This window comes from Bombina bombina, chromosome 8 (assembly GCF_027579735.1).
Source record: "Bombina bombina isolate aBomBom1 chromosome 8, aBomBom1.pri, whole genome shotgun sequence".
Taxonomy (NCBI): Eukaryota; Metazoa; Chordata; class Amphibia; order Anura; family Bombinatoridae; genus Bombina; species Bombina bombina.
The window spans coordinates 17,060,807-17,082,110 of NC_069506.1; the positions used below are offsets into that span (position 1 = coordinate 17,060,807).

The following is a 21,304-nucleotide window of genomic DNA, read 5'->3' on the forward strand; positions in this document are numbered from 1 at the left end:
ATGATTTAATACATAAGATAAAAAAGTTGGTACATTTAAAATTATACAACAATTAGTCATGGATCCATGTTACACTTTAAAATATATATTGAAACACTACGAACAATTTAAAAATGCTTGTAGAACAATAAATAACAAAAAAAAAATCTAACAAATAATGTCTATCGCATAAAACTTAAATTCTAATATGTGAATGCTAGGAGCGCTTATGCACACTCTATTTATAAAAACAATGGGTTACAATGCACAGGTGGATAGATTCCAGGTTGCTTGAAACCGGTGGGTGTGAAATGTAAGTGGCTCCGAATTGGGGTTTTGCCTATGTGTTTATCCAAAATTGTGTAAATCCTAACAGGTGGACAAAAAATGTTACAGGAATGTCTAGAACCTGAATTCAAAATATAAGACCTGAGGTTGTGCCTATGTGTTTATCCAAAAAGGGTGTAAATCCTAACAAGTGAAAAAATGTGAGAAAAATATTGCAGGGGTGTGTGAACCTTATTTTCAAAATAAAAAATTAATTCAAAATAAAACGATATACAAGTGAATTTTTGACAAATCAACTAATGCAAACATAAAGCATAAATAGAACCAAAAAAAACAAACAAAACAACAGCACAACTTTAACGTGTGTTCAAATGTGTTTCTGCTTGCAAACTGTGATGTGATGTGAACAAATATCTATTATAAACACTGAATAGTGGCAAAACTTTGTGATTGGATTGAAATTGAACACAGGCTCTAAATTGATACCCTAAAATACAAATCTAAAGGGCTCAGAGTTGCTGAGCTAGATATAAGGGACTTGCTCAAAGAGCCTTGAAAAGTTAATTAAAAGAGACCATATAACAACATTGGGTTAAAAAACGGATGATATAACATAAAATGCTTAAAAGTCCAAATAAATATTCAAATTGGATAATAAGAATCTTGCTATAGTCTATCTCAATATGGATCCCAACTGCTGATTATGTAGAAATCTTCTTGGGCGGTAGTTAACAAATAATTCCAACTTGCAATGTTGTCCCTTACCTGCCAAAAAAGGAAAGGCAAACAATAGTGCAGATGGCTTCTTAATGTGATCACAATTAAAATACTCCTTACCAGTCAACCGGTAGTGAGAAAGGTCAGTGAAGACCGAAACCGGTTGACTGGTAAGGAGTATTTTAATTGTGATCACATTAAGAAGCCATCTGCACTATTGTTTGCCTTTCCTTTTTTGGCAGGTAAGGGACAACATTGCAAGTTGGAATTATTTGTTAACTACCGCCCAAGAAGATTTCAACATAATCAGCAGTTGGGATCCATATTGAGATAGACTATAGCAAGATTCTTATTATCCAATTTGAATATTTATTTGGACTTTTAAGCATTTTATGTTATATCATCCGTTTTTTAACCCAATGTTGTTATATGGTCTCTTTTAATTAACATCTCAAGGCTCTTTGAGCAAGTCCCTTATATCTAGCTCAGCAACTCTGAGCCCTTTAGATTTGTATTTTAGGGTATCAATTTAGAGCCTGTGTTCAATTTCAATCCAATCACAAAGTTTTGCCACTATTCAGTGTTTATAATAGATATTTGTTCACATCACATCACAGTTTGCAAGCAGAAACACATTTGAACACACGTTAAAGTTGTGCTGTTGTTTTTTTGTTTGTTTTTTTGGTTCTATTTATGCTTTATGTTTGCATTAGTTGATTTGTCAAAAATTCACTTGTATATCGTTTTATTTTGAATTAATTGTTTATTTTGAAAATAAGGTTCACACACCCCTGCAATATTTTTCTCACATTTTTTCACTTGTTAGGATTTACACCCTTTTTGGATAAACACATAGGCACAACCTAAGGTCTTATATTTTGAATTCAGGTTCTAGACATTCCTGTAACATTTTTTGTCCACCTGTTAGGATTTACACAATTTTGGATAAACACATAGGCAAAACCCCAATTCGGAGCCACTTACATTTCACACCCACCGGTTTCAAGCAACCTGGAATCTATCCACCTGTGCATTGTAACCCATTGTTTTTATAAATAGAGTGTGCATAAGCGCTCCTAGCATTCACATATTAGAATTTAAGTTTATGCAATAGACATTATTTGTTAGATTTTTTTTTTTTGTTGCTATTAATTGTTCTACAAGCATTTTTAAATTGTTCCTAGTGTTTCAATATATATTTTAAAGTGTAACATGGATCCATGACTAATTGTTGTATAATTTTAAATGTACCAACTTTTTTATCTTATGTATTAAATCATATTATTTCAACCTATTGTTACCTTTGGTATTTGACTATCTGCCCATAGACCCTGCCTACGTTGTTTGGCGCTCTGATATCCAATCTTAAAATTTAATTACATTAAACGTCTAATAAAATTGTTCTGCAAAAATCATATTTTATGACAATATTTAAATTTGTATTGAAATTGTGCAGGAAACAAACAATTAAAGGTGCACAATAAAAATTGTAATAAAACTACACTGTGCGTGCAAAAAATGCAGTGATATTTATAATACATAATTCAAAGCGTATTATTTTCCTTAAAGGGAAAGTCTAGTCAAAAACAAACTTTCATTATTAAGATAGGGCATGTCATTTTAAACAATTTTCCAATTTTTCTATCACCAATTTTGCTTTGTTCTTTTGGTATTCTTAGTTGAAAGCTAAATCTAGGAGGTTCATTTCTAAGCCCTTGAAGGGCGCCTCTTAGCTCAGGGCATTTTGGCAGTTTTTCACCACTAGAGGGTGTTAGTTCATGTGTCATATAGATAACACTGTGCTCACGCACGTGGAGTTCCTAGGAGCCAACACTGATTGGCTAAAATGCAAGTCTGTCAAAATAACTGAAATAAGGGACAGTTTGCAAGGGCTTAGATACAAGATAATCACAGAGGTAAAAAATGTATTAATATAATTGTGTTGGTTATGCAAAACTAGGGAATGGGTAATAAAGGGATTATATATCTTTTAAAACAATAAATATTCTGGTGTAGACTGTCCCTTTAATGTTAAATGAGTTTCCCCATCTCTGCTAGTGAGCTGAACAGTGATATTCTATTGGTGTAGCTGACATTACTCCTCCAGGTCTGGTGTATTCTGTAAACATTTCCCCTGCAGACCTCACTGTTTTTTCATGCGAACTAAAAGGTTGTGAGATAGCGTAATAAATGTTTTGTGAATTTTGACACAAATGGAAAAACACATGTATATGAAAATAGAGGTTATTGTAAGACTATATACATTAAAAGCTGAGTAGTCTGATCTGTATTGGCTGCAAGATTTAATAAGTGCACCCCAGCTCCCTGTTTCCCTTTCTAACAAGCTTAATTATTTTCTGTTGGAGACATCTCACCACTCACAGGGACTGCACCTTTTTTATAGAATTCTCTGAGGGCAGCCCTTGATAGTGTCTGATTGGAAAATCACATCTGACTCAGCAAATTATTTTCTAAACGAACGGGCCCTATATATCTATTCACATACTTTCTAAGGAAGGATTTTACTCAGTTCCATTATCTTTTTGTATAGTACCTTTGGTCTACAAGAAAGAGGAACCCTGAAGGAAATAAATTTGAAGAAAGGGTTCTTTGACCCCCATGGAGGCCAAGTGAAAGGGTCAGATGGGGGCCAGTAGGTTGGGCCTTGTGAGTGTAGGCGGGGACATGTAGTGGAAGTGCGGCAGACAGGAACAGACCGTGCGAGGAGAAGCTGATGCTTTCCTGCGCACAGCGGAATTGCAGGACCGGTTGAACGGCAGGTAGTGGTGTACCTATACTAGGGTGGCCGCTTGTCAGGAGCTGTTTTCTGGGCCATTGCAGGGCGAACCCATGGCAGGGCGGATCCGGTGGTGGCCGGGAGCATCGGATGGCGATCTGGACAGGCGAGGAGAAGCTGCTGCTTCCCTTCACTCGGCTGCATGGCTGGACCAGGAACACGGGCAGGTGGATCCTCCCCATCCTTCATGGTAATGGGTGGAAGCTGTTTTACGGTGGACAGCGAGCCTGGATGATCGGAGGTTGACGAGGGGTAAGATTCAGTGCGGCAGGTGTCCGGAGGTGCAGACGGTGGGCTATTAGCTTGCTGGGGTTGCAGGTAGGTAGCGTTGGGATGGGGGGCCTCAGGGTGCCAGCATAGCTGCAGGTACATGTACGAGGCTTACGTCGGATGGCAGAAGCAGTATACAGCAGTGTGGCTCAGCAGGCGGTAGGAATTCAGTCGGGGATGAGCGGCTGAGGAGCTAGTAGCAGCAAGCAGTGAAAAGGAGGTGGTAGCGTGATGTTCCGGAGGTGACAGCGAGCAGAGGCTTGTACAGGGACAGGGCCTTGGTGGGACAAATGGCGGACTGTTTGCTAAGAGGGCTCCACGTGAGATGGAGCTTGGACGGAGGGCAGACGCTGCAAATTGAAAGAGCTGTATTACGGCAGCGGGGCTCAGCTCGTTGCAGGAGGGTCAAGGAGCTGTGTGAGGAGTTGGGCTTTCTCAGTGTGCTGGAGCAGTATCAGACAGGTGGTGCCTGTTTATGCTTGTGGGCCACAGGGTAGCCCCGTGGGTTGGAGCATGGCTCCGGTCAGGGCTTAGGTACTCTTGTAGGATTCCGCAAGGTAGGGAGCATATGCGGGAGGCGGTAGCCTGGCTTGAGGAGACGCAGCAGGGTAGGTCTGGGGGGGAGGCTTTCCTTGTGGTGAGTAAGATAGTTTCGGGAGGTAGAGGGTTGGGGGAAAGTCGGACGACTGTTAGGATCTCTGGGTATGAGTTGGTAGGTGCAGTAATGTGCAGGACGGGAAAAATGGAGAGGCAGAAAGTGTTACATAGGCGGGATAGTTGAGTGCGACAGCAGCTGGGAGGTTTGAGTGAAGGTTATATTAGCGATTCCCGGGGGGGGGATTCAATTTTTGGGACGCTTGGCATGCATTTCATGGGAGGGGGGCAGAGGGGACATTTGACCTTTCGGTGGTGGCTGGGGGAGATTTAAATTATCGCGGACTTCTAAGGGACTTACTGGGGGGCAGTATATAATCCATGTATTTCAGTGTGGGGGGGAGCAGTGAGTGGAGTGAAGGTGTTCAAGTAGGGGGTTTTGGTTGGCGCGGGGCAAGGGGACCGGTAGGGGGCGTAGGTTGGGGGTACGGGGGTGTGCAAGGTATGGCATTTAGGGTAGGGGGTTTCAGGAGCAGATACGGCAAAAGGGGAGCTATGGGCGACTATCGTGGGAGAAACACGGCAGGGGACCAGTTCCTTTTCAGCTGCCATAGAAGGAATCTTAGGAGTCGTATAACGATTGACTTACCACCTTGGGAATGGTTCAGGAGAGTAAAAAATAAAAAATAAAAAATGTATTACGGTAGTCTACCTAGAATTAAGGTGGTGGGAGCAGCCAGTAGTGCAGTGGCTAGCGTTGTGATTTTGTAAGCAAGAGATTTAGAAATCATATCCGGCGGTGCTGCTGGGTTTTCTTTTAAGGAGGCATATTGCGGTTCCATGAATGTTTTTTTGTGTCTTTGTATCGATTTAGGTGTATAGGTATCTTCAGTTGTAGTCGGTGGGTTTTCAACTGGCCGGGTTCCTTTCTTCTTGAGAACTCTTCATATGGAGTAGTTGGTGTATGAATAGGGGGTAGGCGTGAGGCTGTGGGATTCCGGGCATGGGTTATCCATTTTCTGGTTATTTGGTATAGCCATAGGCATGTATTCAATTTGTGTATGTGTAGATGGTGGGTAATTTGATGGCTGGTATGTTTTATGCTTCCCATGTTCTTGAGAGCCCTCTGGTGGTGCAGAGACAGGGAAATGGGCCGTGAACAAGAAGTACCAGGTTCAATCCTGGGTAAGGACATGAAATGTTTCCAAATTAAAACGTTTATGATTCAGATAGAGCATGTTGTTTAAACAATTTTGCAATGTACTTTGATCTCCAATGTTGCTTTTCCCTTAGTTGAAAGCTTATCCTAGGAGGTTCATTTGCTAATTGCTTGGACCTTGAAGGCCTCCTCCTTTTCTGAATGCATTTTAACAGTTTGTCACCTCTAGTGAGTGTTAGTCCACGTGTTTCCCGTTGTTAACTCTGTGCTTGTGCACGTGAAGTTATCTCAGGCCCTGATTGGCCAGCGGCAAGTTTGTCGAAAGATCTGAATTAAAGGGGCAGTTTGCTGAGGCTTAGATTCAAGATAATCACAGAGGTTAAAAGTATATTGGTGTATCGGTGTTGTTGTGCACAGCTGGGGAAGGGGTTGTCGGGGGGAATATCTGTCTTTTGGAACGGTAAGAATTCTGGTGTTGTCTGTCCCTTTAATCGCCATTATTAATTTTATGCTTGAAATGCGATATTTTATTCCTTGCATTCTTTCTATAGGCAATGGAGCGGATTTGTAAATCTTGGGGCCGCCCCAGCAAAGAATGTTGCTGAAGGTGCCATAAATCAGGTTAGGGTCAGCCTGTCTAGTAAACAGGAGATCCTGAGTTCGGATCTCAGCAGTGCCTATATTTTTATATCCTAAAGGAGACATCAAGGCAAGATTATAAAAAAAAAAAAAAAAAAAATTAGAACAGTGCTGTCCGGTGCTGCCCCCCCTCCCTCCTCTCCTCATCTGGGTTTAGTCGGGGACCGGGTAGTTAAGTTGAATTAACAGCTTAGTGGCATGTTTCAGCAGATAATCCCTATTTACTACTGAATTAACTGGTAAAGGTGGCGAAAGTTGCATCCTTAAAAGGAAATTTTGATGGCGATAAGCTTCACAATGCCGAAACCCAAACAGATAGGGATTAATGACAAGGCTTTACAGTAAAAGTTCTCATTATTTTAACTTTCAATCTATCTCTCCTTGCCCGCATCCCCCTTTAAAATTTCGGTGGGACCTGTTGTGGCTAAGCGGCTAGCTCTCCGGGCTTGCAGGCAGACAGAGCCCTGGTGATGCGGGAGTATCTTCTGGGTTTTTCTCCTGATGAAGACATGTGGTCAAATGGGGTTTTTATCCTGGCCCCTAGCTTATAGTATTGGGATGATCCCTGAATTGTATATGCTGTTCTGCTTTCCATTTGGATATGATTTGTTGTAGGCATGGTTTTGAATAGTGTTGTTGGGACCTTGTCTTTCCGGTTTCCCCTGCTCCAATCCTTACATAGGCCGGCGGCAGGTCAGGGGAAGCCTTCTGGGGTCTGGTGTTAGGTTAACAGTTTGAATTCATTTGGGCCAGTGGGGTTTTCACAGCAATATCAAGGAGGTTTCAGCAATTTAGAGTAATTAATCGGTGGTGCGGTTAATAGCGGTTTGGCCATTGCACGGGTTATTTGTCAGTAGTTGCAAGTTTCCAAGCATGTGGTTTTAGAGGTTGGAGGGGGATGGAGCTAAAAAACTTGTGGGGAGAACATGCTGGGAACTGTGGGTTTTGTTGTGTATTTGGGTTATGGGAGACGGTGGTGGTCCCTCAGGGGCGATTCTGGGTCAGGGTTTGATGGGGATCTGTAGTGGCTAATGTCTATTTGGCTTGGGGAAGCTTACGCTCTCATGTGGTTGCTGATGAGGCTTCAGTTTATATCTTAAGGGGTAGTGGGTAGCTTGTTTATATAGCAAGCTGTAGATCGGGAGTGTGAATCCTGCTAAGTCATCTTGCTATTTAGGGTACTGTGGCTTAGTTGGTTAAAGGGCCTCCCTAGTAAACCAAAGACCTCGAGTTGAATCTGGGTGGTGCCGTCCTTATGTTTAAGGTTTGTGGGGAACACTGGGTTGGGTCCTTCCCTTTCGAGGGTCGCGGCGCTGTTAATATGGTGGGTCGGTAGTTTCATTTGTCAGTGTTGTTATTTTTTTAATGGTGATTTTAGTGGATGAGGAGGCTAAGAGCTATTTTGTCGCTTTTATAACTCAAAGTTATGTTTGTTTCAATAGCGGAGTGTGTCTGTGGATTCCATAATGAATTGGGTGGAGCTTGGGGGTCCAGTCAGATTTTATGTTATTACATGGGTGAATTGGCATGCTTTGTTCCTTATGTCTGTTAATAAATCATTCACCAATTTTTGACAGACTGTTGAAATATTGACACTTTATGTTTTGTATCTTCTATTAACCCATTGGGAGTGGATCCTTCTACTGGGGGGCGTGGACTTGGCCGGGCCTTGAGGCCAGGATTTATCTGGAGGGGAGATAATTCCAGGGTAATAAACTAATTCAAATTCCGTTATACGGTAGCGGTGACACTTTTGACCAATTTGACTCACTCTGGTAGGTGAGGTTGATCGGTGGGTGTAGTATCGGGGAGGTGTTGTTGCGTGGGTGGTTACGTTGGATGGGCCCTCCTATGCATGTTGATTGTTTTTGGGCAATCAGTCTTGTGGTTCCTGTCCAGTTGTAAAAAAAAAATAAAAAAAAATTGGCCTTTGGTGATTGGGGTGACTGTGGGAGTATATGGTTTTTCCATTCCGGGTTGGTTTTGAGTGGGTAGGTTAGTTGTATGGGGGAGCTTGGAATTAGGGTAATGGTGTGCATCAGTGGTGGCTATTGTCAACCAGGTTTGATCCTCATTACGGGGAAATCAGGCTTTAGGGTGCTAATGTAGCAAAAGGTGCGGAGGTAGCCTAGTGGTTTCCTTTGTGGCTTGGCACCTCAATGGTGGTTGGTACATATTCAGATTCTGGTATTGGAAGTCCATTTTTAGGCCTTACTGTAGCCTAGTGGTGTGATTTGTGGCTTTGCACCTCAAGGGTATTTGTTCGGATACTGCTGTTTGGGCTGGATGTACGCATTTGGGGCGTTTTGTTTTCATATGAAAGAGTTGGGAGTGGGCGGGACAATCTTTGTCCCTGTGGGAATTAGTGGAATAGATGGCTCGTTGTATTTGGTGGCGGAGTTTCAATTTGGTATTTGTTGGGCCCACAAGGGTTCCCTTTTTGCCGGGTGGAGGTTCCCTGGCCAGCTTTTACCTCATAGCGGGGTTATAAAGGCCGTTGGTGGCGGTGCTCGACGTGGTGTCGTGCTGTGGCGGGGGGTGTTTGCCTATTTTGTGGTGGTCTCGATCAAGAGAAGATTGTTGGTACCTCCTGTTTGATTGACAGGGGAGAATTTTATACAATGGGGCGTGCCCTTCTTAATGGTAGGAACGGCACATGTGGTGGACGGGCAAGCACCCCTGGGTTTTATGGATATGATTAACTGTTATGTTATTGATATATTATTTATGGTGTTCAATAAAACAAGCTGCGGCCTTTATAACCCCACATTCTGGTGTCATGTATTTATTCAAGTGGAACGTAAGTGCCTAGTATGGGGTCAAGAGGAACCCTGAAGGAAATAAATTGAAGAAAGGGTTCTTTGACCCCCATGGAGGCCAAGTGAAAGGGTCAGATGGGGGCCAGTAGGTTGGGCCTTGTGAGTGTAGGCGGGGACATGTAGCGGAAGTGCGGCAGACAGGAACAGACCGTGCAAGGAGAAGCTGATGCTTTCCTGCGCACGGCGGAATTGCAGGACCGGTTGGACGGCAGTTAGTGGTGTACCTTTACTAGGGTGGCCGCTTTTCAGGAGCTGTTTTCTGGGCCGTTTCAGGGCGGACCCATGGCAGGGCGGATCCGGTGGTGGCTGGGAGCATCGGATGGCGATCTGGACAGGCGAGGAGAAGCTCCCGCCCTCCCTCCCCTCTTTTGTTGTTTTCCGGGGGTGGAGCAGTGTGTCGCAACTTGCGGGGGGAGTTTGCCTATTTTGTGGTGGTCTCGATCAAGAGAAGATTGTTGGTACCTCCTGTTTGATTGACAGGGGAGAATTTTATACAATGAGGCATGCCCTTCTTAGTGGTAGGAACGGCACGTGTGGTGGACGGGCAAGCACCCCGGGGTTTTATGGATATGATTAACTGTTATGTTATTGATATATTATTTATGGTGTTCAATAAAACAAGCTGCGGCCTTTATAACCCCACATTCTGGTGTCATGTATTTATTCAAGTGGAACGTAAGTGCCTAGTATGGGGTTAATGTTATATCTATCAGCAGAATGTATCAATTTGATTAAAATGTGTTTTACTACCGGTCCAGGATGGTCCCATTAATATATTTAAGTGTTCTTCCGGTCCATTTTCCTACATACAGTTTAGACTTTTCCAAATTGCTTCATAAATAACCATTATACATCAGCAATTCAGTGTTCTATTCTCATTTTTTGCCTGGCTTGGGTGTATAAATTCCTTTGGAAGAAATTTGTTAATAAGCTTTGTAACTTATACATTTATAAAACTCAGAAAGACTTGTTAACCAGTTCTTTTTTAAAAACGGGATGCATATTTGTATTTAGTGGCTTTTTTGTTTTTCCAGCTGTTCTGTAAATCACCTACATGCGATCTGTACCAGGCGGCAACCCATGGGCCCATGACCATTTCATTTTGGCCTCTTATAAATGTTACTATTGTATATTGCACCTACAGTATGTCTATAGGGCTGCAGAATCTGTGGTTCTCTGCCAATAACTAATAGAGGTACAGATCCCCTAATGTGGAATTCCAAAATACAGAATTATTCTGAAATCCAGACTTTTTAATTAATATTTTTTTTAATAAAATTATTAAAAAATAAGGGCCAGATTTACACGTGGAGCTCTAAATATCGCTTTCATGAAAGTGATATTTGTGCTCCACTGTGTAATACCAGCGGACACTAATGTGTACTGGCATTACAAGTTCACAGCAATGCGAACGTGACCTTGAGTTCACATTGTTAGGAAGCATTGCGCTCTCAAACGCACTTCCATAGGCGCCAATGGGAGCCTCATTCTGATGCCGTCAGAGATGGCATCAGAACCTCACGCAGCGAAGGGGTAAGTAGCGCAGCGATGGCAGCATATTTGTAAATATATATGTATATGACTATATACATAGATATATATGTGTTAATGTGTGTATATAAACATATTAACACATAGATATATATATGTATTTAAGCATATACAAATATATTTTCTGGGAACAGACAGTTACCATAGACCACAAAGTAAAATAACTTAAGTGCCAACTTTAGCCCCAAAATACTGCCTAGTGCAGTTATTTTAATAAAAAAATAAAGATGCTGCTATCTTTATTTTTAATAAAACACACTAGACTGTATGTTTGGGACATTTATCAAATTAACCAGAGATTTGACCTCTGGTTAATTTTATAAGCGCTAATTTCTACCGTGAGCTTGCAGTAGCAACAACCAGCCACGTGTAATGGCTGATTAATTATCGCTCATCAAATTTGCCAGTTTGTGGGCGCACAATAATTTAGCGCTCCACTTGTAATCTAGCCCTAAAAATAATGCCCTACCAATAAACCACAATCTTCTCTGTATGACATCTGTGTGTGTTTTTTTCTTGTTTTCTAAAATGCTAATAATAATAATAATAATAATAATAATAAGCTGTATTATGACATGTAAGTATTGCCTAAATAACATAACATGTTGTTTTCACTTGGTCTCATCACCTCTCCAAACTGTCCCATTTTACAGATGCAAATACAAAACTATTCTGAAATCCAAACTATTTGTTCCCAAGCAGTTCTAAAGGTTTTGTACTGTACTGTTTTGTCCTTGTATTAATAAGGCCAGGATCAATATACAGTATCAGAAATAATATCGGATTTAGGGTCAGATTACAAGTGGTGCGCTAACAGTTACGCGTGTGATAAGGAGTTTATTGCCCTGTTTGCGGTCGTATTACAAGTTAAAAGTAAACAGAAGATGTGCTCATATTACAAGTTGAAAACTGAGAGCCTTTATTGAGATACAACTGGACAATGTCAGTGAAAGGCACATTGTTAAAACAATAACACAGTATTAATACAGCTGTGTGGCAATACCTTCTTTACCGAATTCCTCTCTTTCATGCAGGTAAAATTCTTCCTGATGAGATGGGATCCACTTTTGGAAAAGCAGAGTAAGTACAGATTTTCTTATTGTTGCATTTTATGTAAATATTTTTTATTTTAATAATTTGGTATTGAAATCATTTTTAGTTTATTCATTCATAAATCTATTTCAATGAGTCAACAAATAATTAAAACCTTTTTATAGAGTCATATATTCCAAAGGTAGGCGCACTGCAAATAACAGCTGTAGTCACTCGTAAAAGATAAAATTACTCGTAAAAGATAAAATCTTTTTATAGAGTCCCCTTATTAAGAGATTGTTTCTTCATTAAATAAAAGTGAATTCACGCAATTTTAAAAAATAACTTTTGTTAAGTTTGGATTGTTTCTTTGAGAGCATACTGAGGTAGGCTCAGGACTTCCATGTTCATTTGATATGATATTTATCTTACATTTTATGCAATTGTAAATGAATAATTTACTTTGAATTTTATTTCAAGTCAGGGAACTCATATTATGCTTTTTAAGGTGCAGGAATGAAAGTAAAGAAAAACACAAAATGTCCATTATAAAATATCAATATATTTTATAAAATAACCAAAACAAGCGACCAATGAAACAGCTGGTCTGAAATCCAAAATCAAATCCACCAATCAAACCACTGAAGCTTTCCATAAACAGTGAAGTAACCCTCAATTCATCCTTTTTTTTAGTCCCATTTTTTTTCTTTATACTCAGTGAGGGTTTGTGGCTTCTGGTATCTACAGGAAATCCTTAATGTTCCAGCCCTTTCCTGCCCTCAGCAACTGTCCTCCTCACAGACCGCTGCTTCGTAACCACTTCTCCACCTGTTATGTAGTGTATGTCAATTCCCCCAGATTTTCAGGCTGGGAAGATTGACAGCTCTTGCTCCGACCGGGGGTGTCATTGCCCACTAAACCCAAAGCTGGGCGGACAGGGGCAAAGATGTACCGCTGTCTGCCTTACTTTCTTAAATCTGGCCTTTAGTAATGTAGCGGATCTGCTTCTTTCTACTCACTTGTACTCTGGGTGCCAAATAGCACTTGAGAGAGTGGAAATGCCGGTTCACTGAAGCTGACAGACTACGGGATTCAACAACCGCTGACGAGCGGCATCATACATACCGACGGAGGATAATGCAGTACATCTGAAAAGTAAAAGGTACTGTGGGAAATCAAATTGGCTTGATAAAAAGTATAATACATTTATGAACTGTATAAAAACTAAGAACTTGCTGCTTTTTAGGATAATACTGTGTGCCATATAAATATTGGAAAAACGAACATTTATCATTGCTTTAAATACAACAAGGAGGCAACATATTGCAACTGTATAAGTATTAAGGGCAAAAAATTCATTGATAAAACGCTGAGGATTTGGAAAGTGATACACACTGAAATAGGTGTTAAAGGTCGAGATTATTTCCTGAAACATTGTCACTTTTGGAACAGGAACACTTTGAATCTATAACTGTTTAGCTAATTGTTTTATAGTGTAATTAAATTGTTTTATAGTGTAATTAAATTGTTTTATAGTGGAATTGAATGAATGTCTGATATGAGTTATATATTTTAGGAGATTATTATAAGGCTCAGATTGGTGTGTGTGATTTGACACCGGTGTCTAATGAATTGATTTTAAGACCATTTTTATTAATGATTTTGATATCGCTGTATGAGAGAGTTGTTTAATAATACAACTTAAACATTTAAAGAATTATTATTATTTCTGAATTAATTGTCTAATTATTCTATGTGCATAAGAATGTGTGATTGAGATTCTAATTGAATTGATTTTAATTTATTATTAGAGCAGATTGCCCTTTGGGCGCCTCCCCCAAACTTTTTCTGTTCTGCTGTCGAATCAATTGGGTTGCACTTTGTAGAGAGAGGTGCAATAGGTGGGAGTGCTATAGATCTGCATAGACCTAACTCCTGGACAACCTATGGTATTGGTCTAGCTGCATTACTGGGTTAAATAGTTATTATCTTATAGTATAAATTACATTTCACTGTATTAAAGGTGCATAAACATAAAAACAAAATGCTATAATGTATTAGAGCAATGTATTGCACCAATGATTATATATAACTTATTAATTATTTCATTATTTATCTACAAAAATCTCCATAGACTTTAATGGTGTTTTTCTGTTGAAAGCCATTAGATACTTTTTTGTGAAGGATTGTTATTGACTACTATGACTGATAACTCTATAGACAAATGAATGCGTCTTTTAATAATCAGACTTCCATATTACTTAAAGGAACAGTACACTGTAAAATTGTTTTTCCATTAATGTATTTTAAATGACTTGTTATACCAACTGCAGAGTATAAAATATTTGAGAAACTGCATTTTCATGCTTATTTGTGTATATGAAGTAGCTGATTTTGTGCTTTGAAACCACAGCCTATTACAATGGGTTGAACTTAAAGGTGATATCAGATCTCATTATGTTATAACTTTATGTACACAGACTTGCTTCCTTATCTTTTATTTGGCTGGAACACCAAAGCTCAATACATAGAGAGAACAATGGAAAATTATCATTTTATTACTTAACTATCCTGCATCCCACTGAGAGTGTAACTTCTTCTGCTGGCTGTGTATACTTAGGCTTGTCAATAGCATTTACTCCAGTATCAAAACTTTCAGTATAGGTGGCTATACCACAGACTAAATCAGCTATTTCAAATGCTGAAATAGGAGTAAAGGAGCTACTTGTAACCTATTTAATACACTATAGCAGGTAAAAATGATCATTGGGAATATTTTAAAGGGGAGACAATTTTGGGGTGAACTGTCTCTTTAATGTAGTTTATGCTACTCTTAAAGGGACAGTCTACACCTTGGTATTCTAAGTCTTACTTTAGATTAAGCTGCAAATAGCCTCCTGCCCCCTTTCAATATCATGCAACACTAACAGTAAAAAAGTTATTTTAAAATGAATATTGTTTCTGGTCACTTTGAAATTGATGTCAAGCTCCGCCCACTGATGACATCATAATCTGGGCTGCATTAAAGGCTTCACTAGTTACAAAAGACTCACTAATTGGATTCAACAGACTGTCAATGCTATTCAGCAGAGAGCATAGATGCAGCCCAGGTTGTGATGTCATCAGAGGGCGGAGCTTGGAAGCCATTTCAAAGTGACCAGAAACAATATTCATTTTAAAATAACTTTTTTTTTTACTGTTAGTGTTGCATGATATAGAAAGGGAGTAGGAGGCTATTTGCAGCTTAATCTAAGGTAAGACTTTAAGATGGCTAAGGTGTAGACTGTCCCTTTAACTTATAGACTAAGGTGTTATATAAACGGAAAGTTTTACCCATTAAAAGCAAATAATTAAATCCTATAATGCATGTACTGGCTAGAACAGACAAAAAGAGTCACAGTTCTCTGTTATCCATATGAAAAAAATCAATTTAAAATTTAATGTTTTGTTTTTTTTGCTAAAAAATATGAATCAAAATTTTTTCAGCTATATTTTATAATTGACAGAGCTTTTTTATATTATGCCAGTCTAGACTTTCATAAGGACAGACTTCTTCTCTAAAGGTCATGCAAAATTCTCTAAAATGTCCTTCATGGGATTGTCTAAAGGCAAATGTTACCTTGATAGCTGTGTATCTCACAAAACCTATGTTTGTGTATGCGGAGAGGCACATACCAGATAGTTAAGTGCTCATGAAAATAAGCATTTCAAATGTGTACTAAATGTATGCTGTAAAAACTGTAATCAAATTACACACAAAAACTCATTAATAGTATGCATCAATATTTGTATTACAAACCTACAACATAATGTTAACTTACATTTCTTACCACACTGATAAAGTTTAGATAATCAGGCACATAGTAAGACAATGGGTCCAGCAATCATTATGCATAGCTAATAACACTAACGCTATAGAAAGAAGACAAAATGTACAGAAAAAAATATCCTAAACATAGGGATTTGACTTTATCTAGAACCTAATACAAATCCTATACTATAAAAGGCCAAGTGTGTTTGTCCGAAGCTGTCATGCGCAGTAGAGACAGCACGAGAACAAACACACCTGGCCTTACAGTTCCTACCTGATCTGCGGTGCAAGCAGAAGTGGGCATGGCCTGATGTGGGCTGGGGCGTGACCGGCCATGAAGGGGGTGTGGCCGAGAAAGGACGTGCAGACTGAGAGCTCAAAACAGCTCAAAAGAGGGGAGAGAGGGGGTAGGGAAAACATAAGAAAGGGGAGAGAGATCAAGAGGGCAAAAGAGAGAGAGACAGCAAAAGAGAGGGCGAGGGAGAGATCAAAAGAGGGGAGAAAAAGAGAGGGGGAAAGAGAGAGGGGGAGCGAGAGAGAGGGGGTGAGAGAGAGAGAGGGGGTAGAGAGAGAGAGGGGGGAGAGAGAGAGAGGGGGGAGAGAGAGAGGGGGAGAGAGAGGGGGGGGGGGAGAGAGAGAGGGGGGAGAGGGGGGGGAGAGAGAGAAGGGGAGAGAAAGGGGGAGAGAGAGGGGGGGGGAGAGAGAGAGGGGGAGAGAGAGAGGTGGGGGAGAGAGAGGAGATAGAGGGGAGAGAGAGCAAAAGAGAGGGGAAGAGAGAGAGCAAAAGAGAGGGATGGAGAGAGAGAGCAAAAGAGAGGGGAGAGAGAGAAAGAGAGAGAGCAAAATAGAGGTGGGAGAGAGAGAGAACAAAATAGAGGGGGGAGAGAGGGCAAAAGAGAGGGGAGAGAGAGAGAGCAAAAGAGTAGGGGAGAGAGAGAGAGCAAAAGAGTAGGGGAGAGAGAAAGAGAGGGGGGAGAGAGAGAGCAAAAGAGAGGGATGGAGAGAGAGAGCAAAAGAGAGGAGAGAGAAAGAGCAAAATAGAGGGGGAGAGAGAGCAAAATAGAGGGGGAGAGAGAGAGAGCAAAAGAGAGGGGAGAGAGAGAGAGCAAAAGAGAGAGGAGCACAAAAGAGAGGGGGGAAAGAGAGAGAGAGCGCAAAAGAGAGGGGTGAGAGAGAGAGCACAAAAGAGAGGGGGAGAGAGAGCACAAAAGACAGGGGGGAGAGAGAGAGCTCAAAAGAGAGGGGGAGAGAGACAGCTCAAAAGAGAGGGGGAGGGGGAGGGAGAGAGCGCAAGGGGTGGGACTGCTGTACCCTGCAAAAAAATGGCCCGTGTGAACAGGCTTTAGGACTAGTGGCTTATATTTGGAGATGCTTACATTACTGTTAAACATTATACAAAGATAAGATTTGTGTGCCAAGGCAGGGAAATGATGAGGCTAATTTCCTGGTTGGAACACAAACATCAGTAGATCTTCCATACATATAATTCTCATTCAGAACTATGGCAAATGAGAGGTGCAAGGCTGAGATCTTAATTAAAGGGACATTTTACACTAGATTTTCCTTTGCATAAATGTTTTGTAGATGATCCATTTATTATATAGCCAATCTAGTAGTGTTTTTGTAACAATACATAGTTTTGCTTATTTTTAAATAATATTGTGCTGATTTTCGGACTCCTAACCAAGCCCTACAGTTTTAGATATATACTGATATATATAGACTTCAGACTGCTTCTGTTTGTATAATGGGTCTTTTCATATGCAGGGGAGGGGGGGGGGGTTCTGCTCTCAGTCCCTTTCAGTGGGTGTGCCAGGCTTATCTCATTAACAGTGCTAAATTGGGAACTTCTAAATAAGCTTTTAGAAGGTTTTACACTGGATTTTTATATCAGTACCTGTGCATATTCTTCTTTATAGTAGTGTATATTGAAAATTGGTGTATACTGCCCCTTTAAGGCCTTCTCCAGATAAAAAAAAGTTCAAATTTCTTATTTCAAGTTTTTTTTGCTAAAAAAAGAAGTAGGTGCTCACTTGTAATCTAGCTCATTATGGGCATTGCATGCAACCACAGATGTGTAATGAGGTTTTCTCTGCATATATTGTGCTCTGCAGGAAAATCCATTTTAGTGTAGAAGAGACAAGTCCTGCTGTGCCCTCAGTTTACTATTTCAAGCCAAGTGTTGAAGAGACAAATGGTGGAGATATCACAGCTATTGATCATGGAGAAATAAAAATCTCAAAAGAGCAGGAAGATATATTTTACCATAATGAAGATGCTACATGGCCAGTCTATCTAGAGGAAGGTGATCTGGAACAGGAAAAGGCGTGGAACCCATTAAGAGCCATGTTCAGTGTAATTTACTACATTGTAACAACAAAAGTTACAAGATCTGGTAAGTTTGTTTTGAATCTTATAAGAATGTTTTTTTCTTTCATTTGTTTCCCTTTCTTTGAAAAAGACCAAATTTGACTCTTTTTTTTGTGTTTCTCCTAAACTTGGTTTAGTCTATAAAGGAATATGATTTATGCAATACAACAATGTAAATGTAAAAATGTATTATAGTTTCCTATTTTTATTTTATGTATTTTTTATTTATTTTTGCTTTAATGAATATTAGATGTCTATGTTGAAAAACAAAAAAACTTTTGTATGATGTGTCCACCAATAGAGCTTTAGGAGTTGTATTTATCAGACAATAATTTGTCCTTTAGGTTATTTTGTACAAAGAAAAATCCTGTTTAAAATAAATATTAACTGATTTTAACCCCCCCCCCCCAAAAAAAAAGATTAATAACAATAATACAAATAACAGTAATAATTTTAGCCCGTCCAAACAGTATTGTTTTTATACAATATACATTTTTACTGTAAACAGATCTTTTTATATTCATGTATCCAAAGTTTATAAGTTTATAGGCAACGCATCATATTTTACTATTTTTTTTTCCCCACTACCCATTTTCCATGGCATTTATTGTCTTTTTACACAAAGAGAGAAGTGCAGTCACAGGAACCAACAACCAGCTCAATACCATTGTTAGCTTGTTCTATGGCGATTTACCACCTGGGTGCAGCTTCTTTTAGCCCAGTAATGCTTTTCACAGAGTAGAACTTTCCTTTAGTATATCAGTCTGATCCCGCCTATTACAGTCAGTCCAGCGTCGAAATACCAGGCAATTTCTCTCTGAACAAGGAACACAGCAACCCCAGACGATCGTTTCGACCTTCATTGGGCCTCGTCAGTGAGGTGTAGCCATATTCCTCTAAGCACACTGAGCAAGGAGTCCACGTCTGGTTGCCCCTTTTTCCCTTAAGGAGACAAAATACACACAGAGAAAAGCGCACTCTAAAGTCTCATTGTGTGTTGCGCCCATGATCAGTTAACATTTTCACATAAGAAATGTATTAAATTAAAGACCTGTCAGGTCGATCACAATCCTTTTGGAAAACGGATCAACTGATTTAACAACAAAAAAATCTTCATAGATTTTAATGGTAATTTTCTGTAGAAAATAATTAGATACGTTTCTCTAAAGGATTGTGATCGACCTCTATATTTTTAAACCATAAATATATTCTTAAATTAAATATCATAAATTTAATATTTGTTCATGTTTACAATGAAATGTTTGGGAATTATAAAAATGTTTCAGATATAAATATAATATAAATACTAATATAGGAAAGAGCTAAATACACAAATACTGGTGCCTCCAGGAATTGTATAAAGAGAGGCTCACAGTCAAAATTAGAAGGACCACTAATAACTACCAATGAGCACTTGTTAATAAAGTTGTGTTTTCTCTTTATTTATTTATTCATTATTAACACATTTACATTACACAACTACAAGGTGGTGATAAACAGTTTTTTTTCTTTTTGCATTTATATAATTACTGTATATATATATATATATATATATATATATATATATATTATAATATGATTATTTGAAAAACTGCCAATTTCTGTCGCCCCTGGAAACAAACATTTGGATGAGCCAAATGTTTTTTTTTAAATCGTATGCATCTTGTCTCTTTGTTAATGCCGCAGTACGCTGCCCCTTTATGAACAATATAAATAAGAAGACAGATTTAAATATGTCAACACTTTCTATAATGTTTATGGTTGCTGAATTATGTGCTTTAAAAGACATAATTGTGACCAATGACTTTACAGCAGACATCCTCAGACTCGGCCCTCCAGAGGCTTTGGAACTACATTTCCCATGATGCTCAGCCAGCTGATATGCTGGCTAAGCATCATGGGAAATGTAGTTCCAAAACCTCTGGAGGGCCGAGTTTGAGGATGTCTACTTTACAGCTTCTAACTCCTTCTTGGGGTGACGGTAGAGCTCAAGCAGAGGTATACTACTGGCGCTGAGGTATACTGCTGGTGCAGAGGTATACTGCTGGCGCAGAGGGGAGAGACAGTAGCAAAGAAGTAAGAGAAATGTGATTCTCCCCCCATATATATGCTTCTAATTTAGTAATTTTTTGGACATGGAGGGTTCAGGCAAGTGCTAATTATGGTGAAGGGAAATCATTGCACTACTGGCAGCTAGCTGAACATATCTAGTTAGCCAATCATAAGAGACAAAGGTATACAGACACCAATCAGCAACCAGCTCCCACTAGTGTAGGATATGTGCACATTCTTTTTCAACAAGGGATACCAAGAGAACGAAGCACATTTGAAAATAAAAGTAAATTTATAAAAGTGTCTTAAATGTGCATGCTCTATCTTATTCAAGCAAGTTTATTTTTTAAATCATGTTACATAATTCTGCACATAGTGTATTTTGGAACATTACCTTAGCGACAGCTTGAAAAAACAACATTTACCTGCCCTTACTTCTAATTTTTGCAGATCCCTTTGTAACTAAAGTTCATCCTGCTCTGACCTAATGACCTTACTTGACTTACGGCTAGATTACGAGTTTTGCATTATGAGCGGCTCGGCGCTAACTTGCAAGTTATTTCCACCTCTCACCTCACTATAGCACTGCTATTACAGGTTTTCAAAAACCCGGCATTAGCAGCCAATATGGCAGCATTAAGCTCCATTGAGCTCCATACCACACCCAAATACCAGCGCTGCTTTGAGCTGGTTTTACGTGCTTGTGCACAATCTCCCCATAGACATCAATGGGGAGAGCCGGCTAAAAAAAAGCCTAACACCTGCAATAAAGGAGCGTAAAGCTCCGTAATGCAGCCCCATTGATTCCTATGGGGAAAGAAAAGTTATATGTTTACACCTAACACCCTAACATAAACCCCAAGTCTAAACACCCCTAATCTGCCGCCCCCGACATCGCTGACAACTACGTTACACTTATTAACCTCTAATCTGCCGCCCCGACACCACTGACACCTACATTACAGTTATTAACCTCTAATATGCTGCCCCCAATGTTGCCGCTACCTACATTACAGTTATTAACCCCTAATCTGCCACCCCGACATTGCCGCCACCTACCTACACTTATTAACCCCTAATCTGCCTCCCCAATGTCGCCGCCACTATACTAAAGTTATTAACCTCTAAACCTAACCCTAAGTCTAACCCTAACGTAAACCCTAACCCTAACACCCACTAACTTTAACATAATTAAAATAAATCTAAATAAAAATTACAATTAATAA

At 39.7% G+C, this 21,304-nt stretch overlaps 1 protein-coding gene and 1 long non-coding RNA gene across 2 annotated transcripts in view; one reads left to right on the plus strand and one right to left on the minus strand.

The window, feature by feature from the left end:
- The window catches only part of LOC128638278 (uncharacterized), a 332,607-nt gene that overhangs the window by 148,471 nt on the left and 162,832 nt on the right, over window positions 1-21,304 (plus strand). The window lies entirely within an intron of this gene.
- Window positions 12,454-21,304, minus strand: part of LOC128638281 (uncharacterized) — a 66,886-nt gene continuing 58,035 nt past the window's right edge. Inside the window, exon 3 of the long non-coding RNA XR_008399080.1 lies at window positions 12,454-12,993. This is a non-coding gene — a long non-coding RNA (uncharacterized LOC128638281). The remainder of the gene's footprint in view (window positions 12,994-21,304) is intronic.